At 43.5% G+C, this 23,760-nt stretch overlaps 1 protein-coding gene across 2 annotated transcripts in view; it reads left to right on the forward strand.

Moving 5' to 3' along the window:
• Window positions 1–533: 533 nt before the first annotated feature.
• The window catches only part of rin1b (Ras and Rab interactor 1b), a 61,884-nt gene continuing 38,657 nt past the window's right edge, over window positions 534–23,760 (forward strand). For both annotated transcript variants that reach the window (XM_075451276.1, XM_075451277.1), the window contains exon 1: window positions 534–811. The gene's annotated coding sequence lies outside the window, so the exon portion shown is untranslated. The remainder of the gene's footprint in view (window positions 812–23,760) is intronic.

Raw genomic sequence — 23,760 nt, forward strand, 5'->3', positions numbered from 1 at the left:
CAACAAAGGGGAAAAAAAAACAAAACACGCACAATGCGTCAAAGTGCAGTTCCGGTTTTATAACGCACCAAACAGCTTTTCTCGTGGTCACAGCTCTAAAGGGGACGCGGATATTTCTGTAAATGTGGTTTTAATTAGCATTTTAGCACATTTGTTCACTCCCACCTCAGTAAAGCGTTTTGAATAGGCATCTGTGAAGTGTCATCATCATCAGCATTATTATTACTACTACTCTGTGATCATTTGTTGCTTTTACTGGGTGTAATCTATTTGATATAAACATGTTTATATCAGAGTTTTGTCATTATATGTGTCAAGAACACATCCACGCGTAAATAATCTACTTTCTCGCATGTCTTTGTTTAATTTAATGCCTCCTACCTTAAAACAGTCATCCTGAAGGGACTTAAAGTTTGACTGAGCCACCTGCACACCGTGCACGGCAGATTTTTTGTGAGATTATCAAACAGGAAACGCCCTTTTAAACTATTCCAACTGTGTCGGAGTAACATTTCCGTGCGTAGTGTAACTGGGATGGGTGTGTAAGTGTGTGGCAGAGTCAGGGATGCAGGAGGGGGGCACGCACAAACACACAGTGTCTCTGCTGTGACAGCGTTCCGCTTCAGATGCTCTGCTAGAATTAAAAATGCGCTCCTCCGCCTCAGTGTTGCGCGCATTTTCTTGACGAGCCCGTGTCCTCGCAGCATGGTGCGCGGGCTCAGAGGCACAGCAGCATCACCGATCAACTCTGTCGGACGCCTAATTAGACAGCAGAGCACGGGCAGCACCTGTTCCCACCTTCAGAAACAAGGTGAGATTTTCTTATTGCATTTTCTGTTTCAATCCTAACAAAGACGCGCGCGGCGGGTTGCTCGTGCTGCGCAGAAAACAGACTCCGTGAAGTTGGAGAAACATGCAGCGGGAGTTCTTGGGGAGGTGGCACCTGCAGAATGGCTCCTGGGTGCAGGCTGTATGTTTGTATGTTCCCCTCCTTATGAGGGTCTCTTTCTTTTTCAAGTTCAAGGCGCGTTGGCGTTTGTTGTTTAACGTAGTTTCCGGTCAGCAGGGGACGTCTCGGTAAACAATGCAGCTCGGTGATTCATGCGTAATGACACTGACATAACAGCTCTGCCAATTAATCAATTAGTCATCCGTGATAATGGGCTGTGACGCTCATACTTTGCACACCACACTGTCCAAAAGTCTTAAGTCATCTATTTTCGTTAACATGGAAGTTTTCTGTCCCCTGATGGCTGATTTTTTTTGGTTCCTCTGGTGTTAAAATGAGGTTGATTTTCCTTCATCTCATCAGCCAACACCCAGGAAACATTATTCAGATCTCCTTCTTCACAACTTTACAACTAACGGCCATTTATCCGCTCCTTTCTGGGCCAGCTGCACCTTTAGGAGCCAGGACAGCTGTGAATGAGCCCCTCAGACACCAATCTTTGAAGGATCTTGACTTCTTGTCGCCTCCTCTGAGGGCAGAGTGAATGTAATCTCACACCAGTAGATCGTTACATAACTAAAAAAGTGAAGTGCCATCCTGCCTGCGTAGGAGTGGATGTGATATTCCCACTTCCTTGCTGTTTGTTGTTTTGCTCATTAACTCCCAGGCGCATTACTGTAAGTGGCTTTTCATGTCTGCTGATTTTCACTTTTTGTTGTTGTTGATTTCTAAATGCAGATGAGGCCTCGAACACACGAGCTAACGCTTCCAAAGTCTCCCTTTTTTTATTTCATAGCCCATCTGCATGAGGTCTGTGACTGTTGAGAGTGGAGTGTTCATTTTGAAGGTGGTATGAGCAAATGTGCATGTATTTATGTGAGTGTGTAGGGGGGCTGCATTCTGCCCCGTGTTGTGTGGGAGGAGTGTGATCACAGAGTGCCCGAGCATGACGCTCGCTAGCTGTTGGACGCAGTTCAGTCCTTTGCTGAGCGGTCTGTCCTCTGCGGTGGAAGTGGTGCGCAGACAGACATGTTACAGTAGCCTGACTCATGTATGTGGCAGGCTTCCCCCATCGCTGCTAAGGAATGGTGTCACCAGACAACACGAGAGAAACTAACAAGCGGTTTCGTTTCGGTCCTGAAACAAGTGCCCGATCTTGTGAAATATCTGTCAGAGACGATGATGGCCAGAATACAAGAAAACAAGAGACAATTTTGGGCTATACATACAGTACTGTGCTAAAGTTATATCTTTATATTCTTCCTCCAAGCAGACATATTTTCTTGTGCTCTTTCAAAGTAGTTCTTCAGGCTTTCTGAAAGTTTTCTTTGGACATTTTCTGCTTTTTTTTACTCACTTTCTTTCCATTTCTTGCCATTTCCAGAGGAATGTGGGGTTTCTTTTTGTTGGTCTGCCACTTTACACCGACCTATTCAAGCAGAAAAAAGGCTCCTAACTCAAGGGATGAACCAGTCAACTTGGCAAAAAAGCCATTTTAAATTGGATCTTTAAAGGGATAGTTCGCCTCTTTTGACATGAAGCTGTATGACATCCCATATCAGCAACATCATTTATGAACATCTTCTTACCCCCCGCTGCGTCCTGTGAGCCGAGTTCCAGCCTCGTTTTGGCGTTGATGAAGGTAGTCCGGCTAGTTGGCTGGGGTTTAAAAAATAAAGCGTTTTGCTTCTCAAAACAATATGCGTTCAAAAGAGTAATACATTTGCATCACAAAATCGTTCTCCAGGAAAAAGTCAGACCTCACAATCGCTTGGTGCTATTTTCTCTCCCTTCGTATCACTGCCTGCTGTGCAGACCGAGCAGTAAACAGCGTAACAGGCGCGGCTGTCAGCAGCGCGCAGTGATACGAAGGGAGAGAAAATAGCACCAAGCGATTGTGAGGTCTGACTTTTTCCTGGAGAACGATTTTGTGATGCAAATGTATTACTCTTTTGAACGCATATTGTTTTGAGAAGCAAAACGCTTTATTTTTTAAACCCCAGCCAACTAGCCGGACTACCTTCATCAACGCCAAAACGAGGCTGGAACTCGGCTCACAGGACGCAGCGGGGGGTAAGAAGATGTTCATAAATGATGTTGCTAATATGGGATGTCATAGAGCTTCATGTCAAAAGAGGCGAACTATCCCTTTAAAAGCAGCCTGTCACAGAGACACATCATGTGTTCCCATTTCTTTAGCTGCATGTGTGAAAAACAGCAAAGATAACACAGTGTGACAGACAGAAAACAGGATTTCTGCAGCAACAAGGTGATTCCCAAAGAGCTGTTAGCTGAAAACTTGGCATATCTCAGCATGGTGTGCAGCGTGTCCTTAAAACATTTGAGGAAACTGGACAAGTGGAGGACAGAAGAAGAAGTGTCAGGCCTAAAGAACTATCTACAGCAGGTGAACAGGATCTGAAAGTGATGTCCTTAAGAAAGAGGAAAACATCCAGCAAAGACCTGACACAGGAGCTGAGAGATGCATCTGGACCTTCAGCTGATCCATCTGCTGTTGGCCCAAGCCTCATCAGAAATGGGCTCCATGGAAGGGTGGCTGTCAGGAAGCCGTTCTTAAGGAAGGGAAACAGGGAGAAAAGGCTGAGCTGTGCCAAATGTTTGAACCTAAAGAAGGAGAATGTATGTCATTTTAACCCTTTAACTTTTCTGTATCTTAACTAAACTCTGAATCTATAAAAGCCTTTAGAACGTGGACGGTGATAAAACTGCTGAATTTGGGCCATAAAGCCTTTTTGCAGCTGAAGTGGAGATTTCAGGTTGAGAGGATTAGAAAATAATTCACTTTGAGGAAACAGCCTTCTGAAAAATATGGAATTTTTAACCCCTTAATGTCTAAAGTTCAGTGCTTCTTGAATAATGAAGATCACAAACACAAAATGGCCGCAAATCTGCAAACAGGAGCAAAGAAATGATTAGAAGTTCAGTAAAATCGGGCCCACATGTCTAACTTAGAGGATTTAGTAGTTCCGAAACAAAGAATATAAGAACTAGGATCCGTCGTTGCATCACTGCTGCCTCATGTGAAGAAAATTTAATAATGGGCAGTGAGTATGAACCATAAATAGTGCCTTCAGGTGAGCTTAAAGGGATAATCCGGAGTAAAACGCACTTTAGATCAATTTACGGGATGTTGGGAGTACATACGTTGAGTTGACATCAAAATCATGTCATTCGGATGTGTTTTGAGAATTTCGATTTGACCGTTTTTAGCCAAAAGTCGTTAGCCTGGAAGTGACGAGGGCATATCCTGTCACCGCTACAAAACGCTATCTTTATACCTCTTCTACAGCTCCAAACAACATAACACTTACGTGGTAGTGAGTAGAGGGTCCCTAAAGCCAAACCGAAGTGTCCCGAGGTCTTCATGTGGTCGGATATAGAGTCCAGAATGAATTTAATCAAGCCAGTACCTTTCTTCTCTGCTGCTGAATCAGAGCCTCTTCCGTCAACAGGATGCTACCTAACGTGAGACATCACGTCACGTGAGTTGATTGCCGAGTATGGAGTAACTCGCTCTGGAAAGTCACAATTTTGTTGCCGTTTTTTTTACAAACATAGTCCAGTATTTCTTTCGAAAGTGAAATGAAGTTGTATGCAACAGCAAAGCCTAGCTTACTAACAGGTTGGAATTTTGAAATGTCACGTGACGTGATGTCTCGCGTTAGGTAGCATCCTGTTGACGGAAGAGGCTCTGATTCAGCAGCAGAAAAGAGCAGGTACTGGCTTGATTAAATTCATTCTGGACTCTCTATCCGACCACATGAAGACCTCGGGACACTTCGGTTTGGCTTTAGGGACCCTCTACTCACTACCACGTAAGTGTTATGTTGTTTGGAGCTGTAGAAGAGGTGTAAAAATAGCGTTTTGTAGCGGTGACATGATATGCCCCCGTCACTTCCAGGCTAACGACTTTTGGCTAAAAACGGTCAAATCGAAATTCTCAAAACACATCCGAATGACATGATTTTGATGTCAACTCAACGTATGTACTCCCAACATCCCGTAAATTGATCTAAAGTGCATTTTACTCCGGATTATCCCTTTAAAGGGAGAATGAGGGCGGGTCAGGACAGAAAGACGGAGCCAATGGGAAAGGAGAGTGGAGGGAATGAAATAAGTCTGGAAAGGCAAAGGAAAAAATGGAGATATACAATAAAGCTTTGACTTATCGCCCAAATTTATTTCTATTTTTGTTTGTTTTTCCTTTCCTTTTAATTTCGTTGACATTAAAGTTTACAAACTCGGTCTTTAAACTATTCCTGTAAAACTCTTAATTTTGGTGCATCACTCGTTCTCTTTTTATCAAAGACCTTTGACATTCGCTAAGAGTCCTTCACCAAAATAACATTTTGTACAAAGTGCTGCTCGTGCGTCATCACACTGTGAATCAGGCAGCCGTCGGCAGGTCGAGCCTGATCAGAAAAGGCCGGATGTGGGATGTTTAAAAAAACACTTTTTAAGTCTTTCTGTTGTCTCACATGCTGGGATTTTAACTTATATTCAGTCCAGCTTTTGGAATAAATCTTCACGTTTTGTGAAGATTTTTCAGTTTCTCCAGTAAAGCCGCTCCAAACATGCTCCGATAAATAGTGAGAAAAAGACTCAAAGAAAGGAGCCGATTAATTCAAATCACCCACAAACTTCTGCCAAAGACCCTTCAGACAGTCATCAATTAAAACATCATCATTGGCAACTTCCAGTCCACCCTCAGAAGTGTTTTACATTCACGCTACCTGATTAGAAACCTTCCTAACTGAGTGAAATGACCTGGAAGTTTCTGAGCTGCAGCCATGATAAGAGCTGTCTGAATTCTCTAAATACGTAGGAAAGCAGCTCCAGTGCTTCCTTTATTATTTCCTTTAGCATAAGACGCTCTGGGCCATCCTGTTCCATCCTGTTGCACACACTGTGATGAGTGTGGGGAAATAAAAGGACTATTTTTAGACCACAAACCTTGATAATAAAGTAATGATTATCTAATATCTTAATAAACTAATATCTCTCGGGTATCTAACACATTAGTATTAATCAGGGCTGCAGACCCACGTCACAGCTGATTTTCATTGCAGCCCTTAAGATTTTCTCTCACCATCTTTCCTTAACCTCATGACATTTTCCATGAAAATCAAGGAAAAGGCCTTCGGAAGAGATAACAAGAAGGTAAAGTTTCAGCCTTCACTTTTGGTGGCTACTTTTTTAATAACCAGCCTTGATAATGAATTAATATCTTGTATTTTATTACAAAGTGTATCAAATTTCTGGACAGGATGCAATGTGATAGGGACACATTAGAGAAAGTATCTTAAATTCAAACATCTGTTTCCATCCTGCAGACCCACATCACAGCTAAGTGTCAGTGTGGTCAGAGTACTTACAAATTCCCTCTTCCAACTTTCCTTTTCCTTAAACACCCATTTTTTCTTATGAGCTCAAAGAAAAGAACTTAGAAAAGATAAAAAGTAGGGATGGGAACCGAGAACCAGCTCCCAGTAGTTCGAATCCGCCTGCCTAACGATCCCGTTTATAGGTTCTGCTAACGTCTGACGCATTTGCGCGATGACCTTGAATTTCCCTCGGGAGTAATAAAGTATCCATCTATCTATCTATCTATCTATCACCTCATGTGTGCGCTTTGTATTTCGGCTCAGAATGTTTCCAACAAGGTGGCGAGGCCACAGCGCTCCAAAGTTTGGTTATATTTCACCAAAAAGGACAAAACTAGGGCCAGTTGCAACACGTACGGAGCTTTGATCACATCAAGGTGAGTTTATCTGTACAGCACAATTCAACAACAAGGTGATTCAAAGTGCTTTACAGAGACATTAAAACAGTAGAAATAAAAAGCACGATTTAAATTTTAAACAAAAAGGAAAGAAATAAGAACAATAGATAAAATCAGGAGTTAAAATGTGATTAAGTTTTGAAACAAGCTTCAGATTTGAAGCTTTATTCAGCTGAAAATAGGTGTGTCTTAAACACACTGAGTGTTTCAGCTGATCTGAGGCTTTCTGGGAGTTTGTTCCAGACATGTGGAGCATAGAAGCTGAACGCAGCTCCTCCATGTCTGGTTCTGACTCTGGGAACTGATGGAAGACCGGATCCAGATGACCTGAGGGGTCTGGAAGGTTCATCCTGGGTCAGGAGGTCACTGATGCATTCTGGTCCTGGACCATTCAGAGCTTTATAGAGCAGCATCAGAACTTTAAAGTCTATCCTCTGATGGACAGGCAGCCGGTGTAAAGAGCTTCACATCCACAGATTAGAAGTGGATGAATAATACGCAGGAACCGCAGTGTTTCTCATGTTTAACACCCAAACAGCCTGGGAACATCACAATCATGGACCATTCAGAGGGGGAAAATACCTCCAACATGCTGAAACATTTGACCACAGAGCATGCAGTCTTTGACACTCTCTCGGCGGAGCTTGTGGCACAGCGTCTAATGTCTCAAAAGTCCCAGGTAACGTAAAACTTCCAGGTGCTGTTGATTTTAATGATGTTAGCGACATACGGTACGAATAATTTCCATCCGATATTAACATTTAGTTGACGAGGACTGCAAGAGTGAGGCAGACTCAGAGGCAGACTCAGAGATTAATACTTTAGATTAAAGTGTTACTGCAACCAAAGCCATTTGTACTATATATAACTGGAGGAGAATCGATTAAAGAACCGATAATGGAACCAGAATCGCTAAATTCTCAACAATTGCCATCCCTCGATAAAAGGTCTTTTTTTTTTAAAGAATATGACTGAGACTTTACTTTACTCTCAATTTAGTTTAGTTGCCTCTGTTAGTGCGGTACATCGTCATTTTTTGCAGTTAATAAAGGTTGATGTTGCTAATGTGAGTGTTTGGAGGTACACTGGATGCAGTCACACTAAAATCCAGCTTAAACAGAGATGGCAAATAGCTGAAAGTCATGGCTGAACATAAACAGAGTGTACTGGGGTGATAATGTGGGAGGACGCAGGTGACTTCGTGAGAAACAGACATGACAACCTGAGAGAAGATCTGAAATCCAAAAGTTCCACAAACCAAACCGAAAAAGCAAATTTCAACACCATCGAACAGTTATTGCAAATATCTGAGAAGACGCCTCATTAACAACACCTGCGTGGGTGTCTGTAGAATATTCTGAGTATTTATTAAGCTCACATCTCCAAAATAAGCATAAAATTGAATGAACACCTCTGAAAAGAAGTCAGCAAAGCTTTCCCTTTGTTGCCATTTTTTCAGCTTTATCTGGAGCTAATAAACTGGCAGCTGAGTGCATTTCCTTCAGCGTATTGGCATCATTATCTGAATGTTGGCCATTTAAGAGCAGTGAAAACACAACTCTGACCTACATTTGCATTTGGTCCGTGCTTTAAGAGGCTTTTGCACATTTGACCATGTTGAATCTGCAGGGAAAGGAAAAGGTTTTGGTTCTGGAAGCTCTCTGGTTTCTGATATTAACACACACACACAATCAGAATTTAGCGTCAGCTAAAGACGACGTTGGCACCACTCACCGAAGACAATTGAGCTTTTTCCTCGGCTTGTTATTTAGATTTTTAAGATCTTTTTGAAACTAAACACAAAGAACACAAAGAAAAGCAAATCGTGAACATCACTCATGAATTTACATGCAACACGAACAGACAAACAAAAGCCAGTCACAGATAAATAAGATTTAAACCCCATCCAGTGAGTAATCCTGGCAGCTGTGATCAACCCAGCCAGGAAAGGGAAAAGAGGCTTTTAATAAATCTGATATTTGGGATCTGTTCCCAACACGTACAAAAGGAGTCAAGGTAATTACTACTGCATTTACTCTGGACCTCCAGAATGGTTTCATTCATTTATTTTCCACATCTTAATCCTGTTCAGTTGCAGGCGGCCTGGAACCTGGAAGCACTGGGCGGGAGGCAGGGAAAACCAGGGAAAACCAGGGCAGAAAACAGGGAAAACCAGGGCAGAAAACATGAAAACCAGTGCAGAAAACAGGGCAGAAAACAGGGAAAACCAGTGCAGAAAACAGGGCAGAAAACAGGGAAAACCAGTGCAGAGAACAGGGCAGAAAACAGGAAAACCAGGGCAGAAAACATGGAAAACCAGTGCAGAAAACAGGGCAGGAAAACAGGGAAAACCAGTGCAGAGAACAGGAAAAACCAGGGCAGAAAACAGGAAACCAGGGAAGAAAACAGGAAAACCAGGGCAGAAAACAGGGCAGAAAACAGGAAAAGCAGGGAAAACCAGGCAGAAAAAAGGAAAAACAGGGCAGGAAAACAGGAAAACCAGGGCAGAAAACAGGGCAGAAAACAGGAAAAGCAGGGAAAACCAGGGCAGAAAACAGGAAAAACAGGGCAGAAAACATGGAAAACCAGGGCAGAAAACTGGGCAGAAAACAGGGATAACCAGGGAAAACCAGGGCAGAAAACAGGGAAAACCAGGGTTAACCAGAGCAGAAAACAGGAAAACCAGGGCAGAAAACAGGAAAAACGAGGGCAGAAAACATGGAAAACCAGGCAGAAAACAGGAAAACCAGGGCAGAAAACAGGAAAAAACAGGGCATAAAACAGGAAAACCAGGGCAGAAAAAAGGGAAAACCAGTGCAAATAACAGGGCAGAAAACAGGGGAAACCAGGGCAGAAAACAGGGAAAACCAGGCAGAAAACAGGAAAACCAGGGCAGAAAAAAAGGGCAGAAAACAGGAAAACCAGGGAAAACCAGGGCAGAAAAAAGGAAAAACAGGGCAGAAAACATGGAAAACCAGGGCAGAAAAACTGGGCAGAAAACAGGGATAACCAGGGAAAACCAGAGCAGAAAACAGGAAAACCAGGGCAGAAAACAGGAAAAACGAGGGCAGAAACATGGAAAACCAGGGCAGAAAACAGGATAACCAGGGAAAACCAGGGCAGAAAACAGGGAAAACCAGGGAAAACCAGGGCAGAAAACAGGAAAACCAGGGCAGAAAAAAGGAAAAACAGGGCAGAAAACAGGAAAAACGAGGGCAGAAAACATGGAAAACAGGGCAGAAACAGGGCAGAAAACAGGATAACCAGGGAAAACCAGGGCAGAAAACAGGAAAACCAGGGCAGAAAAAAGGAAAAACGAGGGCAGAAAACAGGAAAACCAGGGCAGAAAACAGGGATAACCAGGGAAAACCAGGGGCAGATTACAGGGAAAACCAGGGCAGAAAACAGGAAAACCAGGGCAGGAAAAAAGGAAAAACAGGGCAGAAAACAGGAAAAACCAGTGCAGAAAACAGGGCAGAAAACAGGGATAACCAGGGAAAACCAGGCCAGAAGAAAGGGAAAACCAGGGCAGAAAACAGGGAAAACCAGGCCAGAAAACAGGGAAAACCAGGGCAGAAAACTGGGAAAACCAGGCCAGAAAAAAGGGAAAACCAGGCCAGAAAAACAGGAAAACCAGGGCAGAAAACTGGGAAAACCAGGCCAGAAAAAAGGAAAACCAGGCCAGAAAAAAGGGAAAGCCAGGCCAGAAAAAAGAGAAAACCAGGGAAAACCAGTGCAGAGAACAGGGCAGAAAAAAGGGAAAACCAGGGAAGAAAACAGGAAAACCAGGGCAGAAAACAGGAAAACCAGGGAAGAAAACAGAAAACCAGGGCAGAAAACAGGGCAGAAAACAGGAAAAGCAGGGAAAACCAGGGCAGAAAAAAGGAAAAACAGGGCAGGAAACAGGAAAAAACAGGGGCAGAAACATGGAAAACCAGGGCAGAAAACTGGGCAGAAAACAGGGATAACCAGGGAAAACCAGGGCAGAAAACAGGGAAAACCAGGGAAAACCAGAGCAGAAAACAGGAAAACCAGGGCAGAAAACAGGAAAAACGAGGGCAGAAAACATGGAAAACCAGGGCAGAAAACAGGAAAACCAGGGCAGAAAACAGGAAAAACAGGGCAGAAAACAGGAAAACCAGACAGAAAACAGGAAAACCAGGGCAGAAAACAGGAAAAACAGGGCAGAAAACAAGAAAACCAGGGCAGAAAAAAGGGAAAACCAGTGCAAATAACAGGGCAGAAAACAGGGAAAACCAGGGCAGAAAACAGGGAAAACCAGGGCAGAAAACAGGAAAACCAGGGCAGAAAAAAAGGGCAGAAAACAGGAAAACCAGGCAGAAAAAGGAAAAACAGGGCAGAAAACATGGAAAACCAGGGCAGAAAACTGGGCAGAAAACAGGGATAACCAGGGAAACCAGGGCAGAAAACAGGGAAAACCAGGGAAAACCAGAGCAGAAAACAGGAAACCAGGGCAGAAAACAGGAAAAACGAGGGCAGAAAACATGGAAAACCAGGGCAGAAAACAGGATAACCAGGGAAAACCAGGGCAGAAAACAGGGAAAACCAGGGAAAACAGGGCAGAAACAGGAAAACCAGGGCAGAAAAAAGGAAAAACAGGGCAGAAAAAAGGAAAAACAGGGCAGAAAACAGGAAAAACGAGGGCAGAAAACATGGAAAACCAGGGCAGAAAACAGGGCAGAAAACAGGATAACCAGGGAAAACCAGGCAGAAAACAGGAAAACCAGGGAAAACCAGGGCAGATTACAGGGAAAACCAGGGCAGAAAACAGGAAAACCAGGGCAGAAAAAAAGGAAAAACAGGGCAGAAAACAGGAAAAACGAGGGCAGAAAACATGGAAAACCAGTGCAGAAAACAGGGCAGAAAACAGGGATAACCAGGGAAAACCAGGGCAGAAAACAGGGAAAACCAGGCCAGAAAACCAGGGCAGAAAACAGGGAAAACCAGGGAAAACCAGGCCAGAAGAAAGGGAAAACCAGGGCAGAAAACAGGGAAAACCAGGGCAGAAAACTGGGAAAACCAGGCCAGAAAAAAGGGAAAACCAGGCCAGAAAAACAGGAAAACCAGGGCAGAAAACTGGGAAAACCAGGCCAGAAAAAAGGAAAACCAGGCCAGAAAAAAGGGAAAGCCAGGCCAGAAAAAAGAGAAAACCAGGGAAAACCAGAACAGAAGAAAGGGAAAACCAGGGCAGAAAACAGGGAAAACCAGGCCAGAAAAAAGGGAAAACCAGGGCAGAAAACAGGGAAAACCAGGCCAGAAAAAAGGGAAAACCGGGGCAGAAAACAGGGAAAACCAGGCCAGAAAAAAGGGAAAACAAGGGCAGAAAACAAGGAAAACCAGGCCAGAAAAAAGGGAAAACCGGGGCAGAAAACAGGGAAAACCAGGCCAGAAAAAAGGGAAAACCAGGGCAGAAAAAAGGGAAAACCAGGGAAGAAAACAGGGAAAACCAGGGCAGAAAAAAGGGAAAACCAGGGCAGAAAACAGGGAAAACCAGGCCAGAAAAAAGGGAAAACCAGGGCAGAAAACAGGGAAAACCAGGCCAGAAAAAAGGGAAAACCAGGGAAGAAAACAGGGAAAACCAAGCAAGAAAAAAGGGAAAACCGGGCCAGAAAACAGGGAAAACCAGGCCAGAAAAAATGGAAAACCAGGGAAAACCAGGCCAGAAGAAAGGGAAAACAGGGCAGAAAACAGTTTAAACCAGGACAGAAAACAGGGAAAATCAGGCCAGAAAACAGGGAAACCCAGGAAAGAAAACTGGGAAAACCAGGGCAGAAAACAGGGAAAACCAGGGAAGAAAACAAGGAAAACAGGGCAGTAAACAGGGAAAACCAGGGCAAAAAACAGGGAAAAAAGCAAAAACCAGGGCAGAAAACAGGGCAGAAAAAAGGAAATACCAGGAAAGAAAACTGGGAAAACCAGGGCAGAAAACAGGGAAAACCAGGGAAGAAAACAAGGAAAAAAAGGCAGTAAACAGGGAAAACCAGGGCAGAAAACAGGGGAAAAAGCGAAAACCAGGGCAGAAAACAGGGCAGTAAACAGTTTAAACCAGGACAGAAAACAGGGAATACCAGGAAAGAAAACTGGGAAAACCAGGGCAGAAAACAGGGAAAACCAGGGCAGAAAACAGGGAATACCAGGAAAGAAAACTGGGAAAACCAGGGCAGAAAACAGGGAAAACCAGGGAAGAAAACAAGGAAAACAGGGCAGTAAACAGGGAAAATCAGGCCAGAAAACAGGGAAAACCAGGGCAGAAAACAGGGAATACCAGGAAAGAAAACTGGGAAAACCAGGGCAGAAAACAAGGAAAACAGGACAGAAAACAGGGAATACCAGGAAAGAAAACTGGGAAAACCAGGGCAGAAAACAGGGAAAACCAGGGCAGAAAACAGGGAATACCAGGAAAGAAAACTGGGAAAACCAGGGCAGAAAACAGGGAAAACCAGGGAAGAAAACAAGGAAAACAGGGCAGTAAACAGGGAAAATCAGGCCAGAAAACAGGGAAAACCAGGGCAGAAAACAGGGAATACCAGGAAAGAAAACTGGGAAAACCAGGGCAGAAAACAAGGAAAACAGGGCAGAAAACAGGGAAAACCAGGGCAGAAAACAAGGAAAACAGGGCAGAAAACAGGGAAAAAAGGGAAAACACATGGCAGAAAAAAAGGGAAAACCATGGCAGAAAACAGGGAACACCAGGGAAAACAGGGAAAACCATGGCAGAAAACAGGGGATAACAGGGAAAACCAGAGTAGAAAACTGGGAAAAACAGGGCAGAAAACAGGGAAAACCAGGGAAAACCAGGGAAGAAAACAAGGAAAACAGGGCAGTAAACAGGGAAAACCAGGGCAGAAAACAGGGAAAACCAGGGTAGAAAACAGGGAAAACCAGGGTAGAAAACAGGGAAAACCAGGGCAGAAAACAGGGAAAACCAGGGTAGAAAACAAGGAAAACAGGGCAGAAAAAAAGGGAAAACAGGGAAAAGAGATGACAGAAAAACAGGGAAAACCATGGCAGAAAACAGGGAACACCAGGGAAAACAGGGAAAACCATGACAGAAAACAGGGGAAAACAGGGAAAACCAGAGCAGAAAACAGGGAAAACCATGGCAGAAAACGGGGAAAACCAGGGCAGAAAAAAGGGAAAACCAGTGAAAACCAGGGCAGAAACCAGGGAAAACCATGGCAGAAAACCGGGAAAACCAGGGAAAACCATGGAAAACCATGGCAGAAAACAGGGAAAACAGGGCAGAAAAAAGGGAAAACCATGGCAGAAAACAAGGAAAACCAGGGCAGAAAAAAGGGAAAACCAGGGAAAACCAGGGCAGAAACCAGGGCAGAAAACCATGGCAGAAAACAGGGAAAACCAGGGCAGAAATCAAGGAAAAACAGGACAGACTACTGGGAAATCAAGGGCAGAAAACAGGGAAAACCACGGCAGAAAACAGGGAAAACCAGGGCCGAAAACAAGGAAAACAGGGCAGAAACCAGAGCAGAAAACAGGGCAGAAAACAGGGAAAACCAGGGAAGAAAACAGGGAAAACCAGGGCAGAAAAAAGGGAAAACAGGGCAGTAAACAGGGAAAATCAGGCCAGAAAACAGGGAAAACCAGGGCAGAAAACAGGGAAAACCAGGGCAGAAATCAAGGAAAAACAGGACAGAAAACTGGGAAATCAAGGGCAGAAAACAGGGAAAACCATGGCAGAAAACAGGGAAAACAAGGGCAGAAAACAGGGAAATAAGCGAAAACCAGGGCAGAAAACAGGGAAAACCAGGGCAGAAAACAGGGAAAACCAGGGTAGAAAACAAGGAAAACAGGGCAGAAAAAAAGGGAAAACAGGGAAAAGAGATGACAGAAAAACAGGGAAAACCATGGCAGAAAACAGGGAACACCAGGGAAAACAGGGAAAGCCATGACAGAAAACAGGGGAAAACAGGGAAAACCAGAGCAGAAAACAGGGAAAACCATGGCAGAAAACGGGGAAAACCAGGGCAGAAAAAAGGGAAAACCAGTGAAAACCAGGGCAGAAACCAGGGAAAACCATGGCAGAAAACCGGGAAAACCAGGGAAAACCATGGAAAACCATGGCAGAAAACAGGGAAAACAGGGCAGAAAAAAGGGAAAACCATGGCAGAAAACAAGGAAAACCAGGGCAGAAAAAAGGGAAAACCAGGGAAAACCAGGGCAGAAACCAGGGCAGAAAACCATGGCAGAAAACAGGGAAAACCAGGGCAGAAATCAAGGAAAAACAGGACAGACTACTGGGAAATCAAGGGCAGAAAACAGGGAAAACCACGGCAGAAAACAGGGAAAACCAGGGCCGAAAACAAGGAAAACAGGGCAGAAACCAGAGCAGAAAACAGGGCAGAAAACAGGGAAAACCAGGGAAGAAAACAGGGAAAACCAGGGCAGAAAAAAGGGAAAACAGGGCAGTAAACAGGGAAAATCAGGCCAGAAAACAGGGAAAACCAGGGCAGAAAACAGGGAAAACCAGGGCAGAAATCAAGGAAAAACAGGACAGAAAACTGGGAAATCAAGGGCAGAAAACAGGGAAAACCATGGCAGAAAACAGGGAAAACAAGGGCAGAAAACAGGGAAATAAGCGAAAACCAGGGCAGAAAACAGGGAAAACCAGGGCAGAAAACAGGGAAAACCAGGGTAGAAAACAAGGAAAACAGGGCAGAAAAAAAGGGAAAACAGGGAAAAGAGATGACAGAAAAACAGGGAAAACCATGGCAGAAAACAGGGAACACCAGGGAAAACAGGGAAAACCATGACAGAAAACAGGGGAAAACAGGGAAAACCAGAGCAGAAAACAGGGAAAACCATGGCAGAAAACGGGGAAAACCAGGGCAGAAAAAAGGGAAAACCAGTGAAAACCAGGGCAGAAACCAGGGAAAACCATGGCAGAAAACCGGGAAAACCAGGGAAAACCATGGAAAACCATGGCAGAAAACAGGGAAAACAGGGCAGAAAAAAGGGAAAACCATGGCAGAAAACAAGGAAAACCAGGGCAGAAAAAAGGGAAAACCAGGGAAAACCAGGGCAGAAACCAGGGCAGAAAACCATGGCAGAAAACAGGGAAAACCAGGGCAGAAATCAAGGAAAAACAGGACAGACTACTGGGAAATCAAGGGCAGAAAACAGGGAAAACCACGGCAGAAAACAGGGAAAACCAGGGCCGAAAACAAGGAAAACAGGGCAGAAACCAGAGCAGAAAACAGGGCAGAAAACAGGGAAAACCAGGGAAGAAAACAGGGAAAACCAGGGCAGAAAAAAGGGAAAACAGGGCAGTAAACAGGGAAAATCAGGCCAGAAAACAGGGAAAACCAGGGCAGAAAACAGGGAAAACCAGGGCAGAAATCAAGGAAAAACAGGACAGAAAACTGGGAAATCAAGGGCAGAAAACAGGGAAAACCATGGCAGAAAACAGGGAAAACAAGGGCCGAAAACAAGGAAAACAGGGCAGAAACCAGAGCAGAAAACAGGGCAGAAAACAGGGAAAACCAGGGAAGAAAACAGGGAAAACCAGGTCAGAAAAAAGGGAAAATCAGGCCAGAAAACTGGGAAAACCAGGGCAGAAAACAGGGAATACCAGGAAAGAAAACTGGGAAAACCAGGGAAGAAAACCAGGGCAGAAAACTGGGAAAACCAGGCCAGAAAACCCGGGAAAAACTGGGCAGAAAACTGGGAAAACAGGACAGAAACCTGGGAAAACCAGGGCAGGAAACAGGGAAAAAAGGGCAAAAAAAACTGGGAAAACCAGGAAAGAAAACTGGCACAACCAGGAGGAAAGAAAACTGGGAAAACCAGGGCAGAAAACAGGGAAAAAGAGGGAAAACTGGGCAGAAAACTGGGAAAACCAGGAAAGAAAACCCGGGAAAACCAGGGCAGAAAACTGGGAAAAGCAGGAAAGAAAACACGGGAAAACCAGGGCAGAAAACAGTTAAAACCAGGACAGAAAACTGGGAAAACCAGGATAGAAAACACGGGAAAATCAGGGCAGAAAACTGGGAAAACCAGGAAAGAAAACCCGGGAAAACCAGGGCAGAAAACAGTTAAAACCAGGACAGAAAACTGGGAAATCCAGGACAGAAAACTGGGAAAACCAGGGCAGAAAACAGGGAATACTAGGAAAGAAAACTGGGAAAACCAGGGCAGAAACCAAGGAAAAACATGGCAGAAAACAGGGAAAACCAGGAAAGAAAACTGGGAAAACCAGGGCAGAAAATAGGGAAAACCAGCGCAGAAAAAACGGAAAAACCAGGAAAGAAAACTGGGAAAACCAGGGCAGAATACCAGGACAGAAAACACAGGAAAACCAGGACAGAAAACTGGGAAAACCAGGACAGAAAACTGGGAAAACCAGGGCAGAAAACTGGGAAAACCAGGAAAGAAAACCCGGGAAAACCAGGGCAGAAAACTGGGAAAACCAGGGCAGAAAACTGGGAAAACCAGGACAGAAAACACAGGAAAACCAGGATAGAAAACTGGGAAAACCAGGGCAGAAAACCCGGGAAAACCAGGACAGAAAACAGGGAAAACCAGGACAGAAAACTGGGAAAACCAGGGCAGAAAACAGTTAAAACCAGGACAGAAAACTGGGAAAACCAGGACAGAAAACTGGGAAAACCAGAGCAGAAAACAGGGAATACTAGGAAAGAAAACTGGGAAAACCAGGATAGAAAACTGGGAAAACCAGAGCAGAAAACAGGGAATACTAGGAAAGAAAACTGGGAAAACCAGGATAGAAAACTGGGAAAACCAGGACAGAAAACAGTTAAAACCAGGACAGAAAACTGGGAAAACTAGGGCAGAAAACAGGGAAAACCAGGCCAGAAAACCCAGGAAATCCAGGAAAGAAACCTGGGAAAACCAGGGCAGAAACCAAGGAAAACCAGGAAAGAAAACTGGGAAAACCAGGGCAGAAGCCAGGGAAGACCAGGGCAGAAACCAAGGAAAACCCGGGAAAACCAGGAAAGAAAACTGGGAAAACCAGGACAGAAAACCAGGGCAGAAAATAGGGAAAACCAGGGCAGAAAACCCGGGAAAAACAGGAAAGAAAACTGGGACAACCAGGGCAGAATACCAGGACAGAAAACACAGGAAAACCAGGACAGAAAACTGGGAAAACCAGGACAGAAAACTGGGAAAACCAGGGCAGAAAACCAGGGCAGAAAACCAGGGCAGAAAACCAGGGCAGAGAACAGGGAAAACCAGGGCAGAAAACAGGGAAAACCAGAGCAGAAAACAGGGAAAACCAGGAAAGAAAACTGGGAAAACCAGGAAAGAAAACTGGGAAAACCATGGCAGAAAACCAGGGCAGAAAACTGGGAAAACCAGAGCAGAAAACAGGGAAAACCAGAGCAGAAAACAGGGAAAACCAGGGCAGAAAACAGGGAAAACCAGGGCAGGACTGTCCCACCTCTGCTTTACACTTCCAGAATAAAACATCCTCATCAGTTTTACTCTGTAAAGTCTTGTTGGTAGCATCTGTTTTGTTTATAATCTTTTGTGTACCAGTTAGATTACACTCAGTGGGGTCACACGGCACTGAAAGGATCGGATTATTGGCTACACTGTATACACTGAGCCTACTCTACTCTTTTTTTAATCACCACACCAGTCAACCGATATGCTTCTGAGATTATGAAAAATCACAGTTATGCTAACGGTCCTTTCTTCTCCTGCAGCCCAAGTGTTGTGTCTGACTCATACTAATGTCTTTGTGCGACTTCATCACACACACACACATGCTAACACACTTCCCTGTCACTGGTCCTGAGTGCCTTTGCCACGGCACTTTTACAGCAGGCATCAAAACAGACACCTGTCATCAGTCAGCAGGCCCCGTGCCCACTGTTGCCCCCTGTGGATGCTTATAGCCCACTGCAATTATGCCGTTCCATTAGTCATCCTACGCATGCAGAGACGGGCTGCTGGCTATACTTAGCCACCATCATGGTCACTCTGGTGCAAATGAGAGATTTTACAGGCTGATGATCGAGGCCGGCGTCAAACATGATGAACAGAGACGAACATTACGCAGGTTGTTGTTGTTGTTATTTGGGCTTCCGTCAGATTTTGGAGTCACTTCTGTAGGAAGAATTTCCACTCATCAGATTAAAGCTGTCGACTGCAGCAGGTTAATGCAGCGCCTGAGTGACGTTAGCAGCTCATTCAGGCTGCATCAGTCTTATTCCGTCCATCAACGCCAACTGTCAGGTTCGAGCAAGCTTATATATGTATATATATATATATATATATATATATACAGAGGCGTACATACATAGACATCAGGTGGTGCTTCAGCACCACCACCTCTGCCCTTTATCAACGAAAGTGCCCTTTTGAAACTTTGTTGTTTGTTTGTTTTTTTTGTTTTTTTTAAATGATCTTTTGAAAACCTGAGCGATTAAAAGCGACTGAAAACAATGCCCCGAAATGAGCCACCTCTTCGTGCACACCCGGCCTCTATCTCTCTTCCTTTGTCACGTGAACTCGTGCAGTCGCGCGCAGGCACACCAGTTCGACATAAAAAAATAACTTGCTTCTACATAAAAACTACAGAAAGATGCTGATGTTAAAAGTGTGTTTGCACAACAAATGTTATGGCACTTTCATTCATAAGGCAGCACATTTAAAATAAAGCTAAATGCTAAAAGCTGTACACTACTTTTGGATTCATTTTTGGATTTTGCGTACAAATGCGATTATTCGTGATTAATCAGGGGAATCATGTGATTAATTAGATTAAAATTTTTAATCGTTGCCCAGCCCTAAAAACATCTAAAATCCATAAACACTGATTAAAGTTGTATGAATTTCTTGTGTTTGCTTTGTATGTTTAAAAGGAGCAAAGTGCACAACATGGCCGCCCCAGTTTAGGCCATAATGTGCAGTACGATGCGTGATGCTGCAGATGTTGGAGATGGCGTGCAGCTGCATAAACTCAGTGCTGAGGGGGCGGGAGATGTCACGGAGGATTCAGTCTCCCCCTCATCCTTCCTCTGCTGTTGCCTGGGAGTTTCTCTAACTGTCTCTGGGCCTTTTTTTCATGCTTTTTTTAAACTGCTGCACAGGTGACTGTTACATTCCCTTTGCAGTTAAAATGGAGATGATGACCACGACCATCAGCAGCACTTGCAGTTGCATCATTTTGGTCAAAAGATCACATCCATGTTTTGCTCACTTACCATATAGCTTCTTTTTGTTTTCATTGCCCTTACTATCACTATCGTTCCATCTACATCCGCCTACACATAACAATCAGCTCAGTGCAAATTTATGTGCATTCTTTGGATGTTGCAGAAATGAATTCTGGGAAAAAAAATGGAAATCTGAAGCCAAAGGAGAGGCATGCTGAGGCAAAGTGAGACAAAGACACATTTACAGACTGAATATTTATAAATTATGACCCCAACCCTGTCTAAGTATTTAAAATAAAATATGTCTTTCAGACCTTAGCTGGATAAAAAAAAAGCTAATGTCAATATGTGTGTGGATGTAAAGCAGAAAAAGCAGCTTCTCTCACTGCAGTAACACCTACTTTCAGAGGTGGGTAGAGCAGCCAAAAATTGTACTCAAGTAAAAGTAAAAAGCAGTCATCCAAATAATTACTTGAGTAAGAGTAAAAAAGTGCTCGGTGAAAAAACTACTCAAGTACTGAGTAACTGTTGAGTAACGTCTGATTTATTTGTTAACACAAGCATTCAATCAGACAGACAAAAATACTAAATAATCATCTTTAGGCAAATTAGAGTTCATCCAATTGATAAAATAAATTAAAATTAATTAATTAATTACAAAATAGCTTAAATTAAAATAATCCGGGTAAATTCAAGAACTTCAATAAAAAATAAAAGAGACTTAGGAAATGTTTAAAACATATGTAACCCATATGTAACCTAAAAAACAAACATTCACCTATCCATGGGGGAAAAAACGAGTTTAGGAAACTTACCGCTACATGTTTCCTCAAGTTAGATGTTGAGTTTCTGCTGAAATGTGCGTTTGTTTTTGGTTGACACAGAAGACACATAAAGTAGCTGCTGTTTCTCACTCTTTGTAAGGTAAACATGCTTTCAGTATGAGGCCTCGTCTGCATCTTCATTTCCCACCTTTGGTTCTGACATTTTTCATCTGTTTCTTTGTTTGTTTGCTACGACTGCTAATGCTAAAGCTAACCCGTCCCGCCGCTGAGATTGAGTATGGTCACGTGACCAGACTGCACGGCTGCGTCTGATTGGTGGAACACAGTCAGGTGGTAGAGCCTTTGGTGGAAGTCTCTCTCTCTCTGTCAGAATAAAACATTAAAATGAGGCGTACGCGGGGGGATAAAAATAATGAGGTGTACAATACCAACATCCACCGCTTCACAGCTGTAGCCATTTTAGAAAGTCAACTACAGTGAAACACCACCCAAACACCGCAAGGTCAGCGGAGCTTCTGCTCACTTCTGCTTTTTGAAGAAGCTTCAAAAAGCCGTCATTAAAAGCTGCTTTGACTTTCATTATCCCAAATATTTCTTTATAAAATTGAAGGAAAATGAACAGCTGATTGAATGATTAAACTTTGCTTTGATGCAACGATGAAAAATATATATAAAACGAGTATTTGCAGGGTTTAACACAGCATTGTCTGAAAGTTTGAGTCCAAAAATCTGCTCGTGTGTTCAGCTCATGCTGTTGAACGTTTTGGGAGTCAGTCCTGTCTCGTTGAACCCTTTTAGAGGGAAAAATTCAAATAACAGCCCAAACTTTTAAAGTGTTTTTCCTCCTTCTTGTGCAGTTTGAAAGCACATTAAATTAAGCCCGACTTGAACTCTGGTCCTCTCATTCTGGATGGATTCACTTTCGTTTCTGCTTCACCGGAGATGCTCCACGCGACGCCGTGTTGTAGATAGTTCTCTTTCCAACTCTTTTACAGAGCGACTCATCCTCATATAATCAGAAACAACACGGTCATATACCAGAGTGTGAACCAGCTGCTTTGGGCCACAGCACGAAATGTGGCATTTTCACAAAATTACACTTTCTGGGCTTCAAAATCAGGACGTGCTTATGTCGCCCTTTACAAACTGTAACATGCTGAATGTACTTTAAGGATATTAAAGGGTGGACAGTTGTTTTATAGCACTGACTGCCATGCTAAAGGGCAAAGGTCAAGCCCGATTCAACTCAATAGTGTTAAAAAGCAGCCTGACTGTCTGCTGAAGTTGGTTGAGGTTAAGCTGTCGCCACCATCTGTGACGTATCTGTTGTTGGAACAGGTGGGCAAACAGGGCTTACAGGACATAGCAGAGCTTGTGTGAAAAATGACATTTCCGCTAGTTCCGCTAACGGGTTAAATTAAATTAAATTTTGGGTAGTGCAGCTACCGGGTTAATTTGTTTCATTTTGAGACCCCTGTGGCAAATGAAACAAAATAACTGAAATTTACACCCTTTTTAAGGCAAAATTAGCTTTGCCAGCGCAGGCGCAGAAAACTGCTAGCACGTAGCGCTAATTGTTGAGGATGCGCACAAGGGATGCTCCAAACAAAGAGGCAGCCGGGATAAACACGTGTATCCATGATCAAAAAGCAGGTATATTTCTGGCCTGGTTGTATGAATTTACTTGAAAATAGTCATTTCTCTCTTTTTTGTAACGTTTCTCTTGGCTGCGCTGCCTCCCGTACATGTCTGTGGATTATCGATGTTTCGTCCAATCAGATTTCAGTCTCTATGTGTTGCCAGGGTTAATCTAATCTGCCCAGGGCCTTGGGAATCACTCATGCTTATCTACCTGAATTAAACTATATAACAATGGAACTGTTTTTTTAACCAATCAGATTTCAAATTCGCCTTTACTGGGTATTATGACGTCACACGTTTTCTGTCCTCTGATTGGATGATCAGAACAAAGCTATCACAGGCTAGTTTTGCTAGCAAAACACCTCCTAAGGATCTGAGTGACATTAATACATTGGATCTTTTTACATTTTTTTTTTCCCACAATGGTTGACGGAGAAGGAGAAACTGATTTGGTATCTAAACTGATCAAAATTCCTTTTTCAAGCTGTATGACAGAGTCATTGAAGTCTTCCTGCATTATGAGAGGAGGATGGATTTAGCCTATAAATAAATGATCAGGAACTCTTGTGAGTATTAAATATTTTATTTACATATAAACACATACATACATATATATATATATATATATATATATTAAATCATAAATATAAATGATGAGTCGCTCTTAATACGCAAAAGGCCTCTCATAATACATTTTTAGTGGGCTAATTGATTAATTAACATCCTGCCGCTGAATATGTGTTAAAAAAAAGGAAATCAGAAGGAAACCTGCAGAAGAAAGTCTTCTAACAGCTGTCTCTCTGTGTTTATTTGCATTTAGTGGTAACATTGATACATTAAGTACCAACCGTTGTTCAGATGTTGTACATTTTGCATTTAATGACTTCAAAATACCTTCAGATACCTTCACTCAGTTGGGAAGGTTCCACCGGACCCCGGGTGTTGATCCCTGGGGGGGCACCACTGTGTCTCTGTGTGGCCCGACAGGCTCCGGAGGTAGAAAGTCTGCCTCCATTAAATCTGGACACCATGATTGGTCCATCTGCATGAGGCTGAGCCTCCCGCTGAGCAGCTGCTTACTGTCAGTGACTCCTTCATCCCACACCGTTCTCCCAAAAATGCTCAAATTCTACAACCTCAGCTTCAGTCCCAGAAGTCGACTTTCTTCTGGAATCCAGTCAGATTGTGCACATCTTTGATCATAATGACGTGGGTGACAGCTGGGCACAAACTCTACATAAAATGGATAAAGTCCAACGCTGATGTTTGTGGCACCTGTTGTGTTTTCTCAGCTCTGTTAGCTTTTGTTAAGTGTTTGAGTCACTGCATCGGTCCTTCTGTCCCACTGAGGTTTACTTCCAATCATCTCATCTCCAGAATTTGTAATCAGGTTTCTCTCTCACTCAGTGGGGTCACATG

This window comes from Odontesthes bonariensis, chromosome 19, assembly GCF_027942865.1.
Source record: "Odontesthes bonariensis isolate fOdoBon6 chromosome 19, fOdoBon6.hap1, whole genome shotgun sequence".
NCBI lineage: Eukaryota > Metazoa > Chordata > Actinopteri > Atheriniformes > Atherinopsidae > Odontesthes > Odontesthes bonariensis.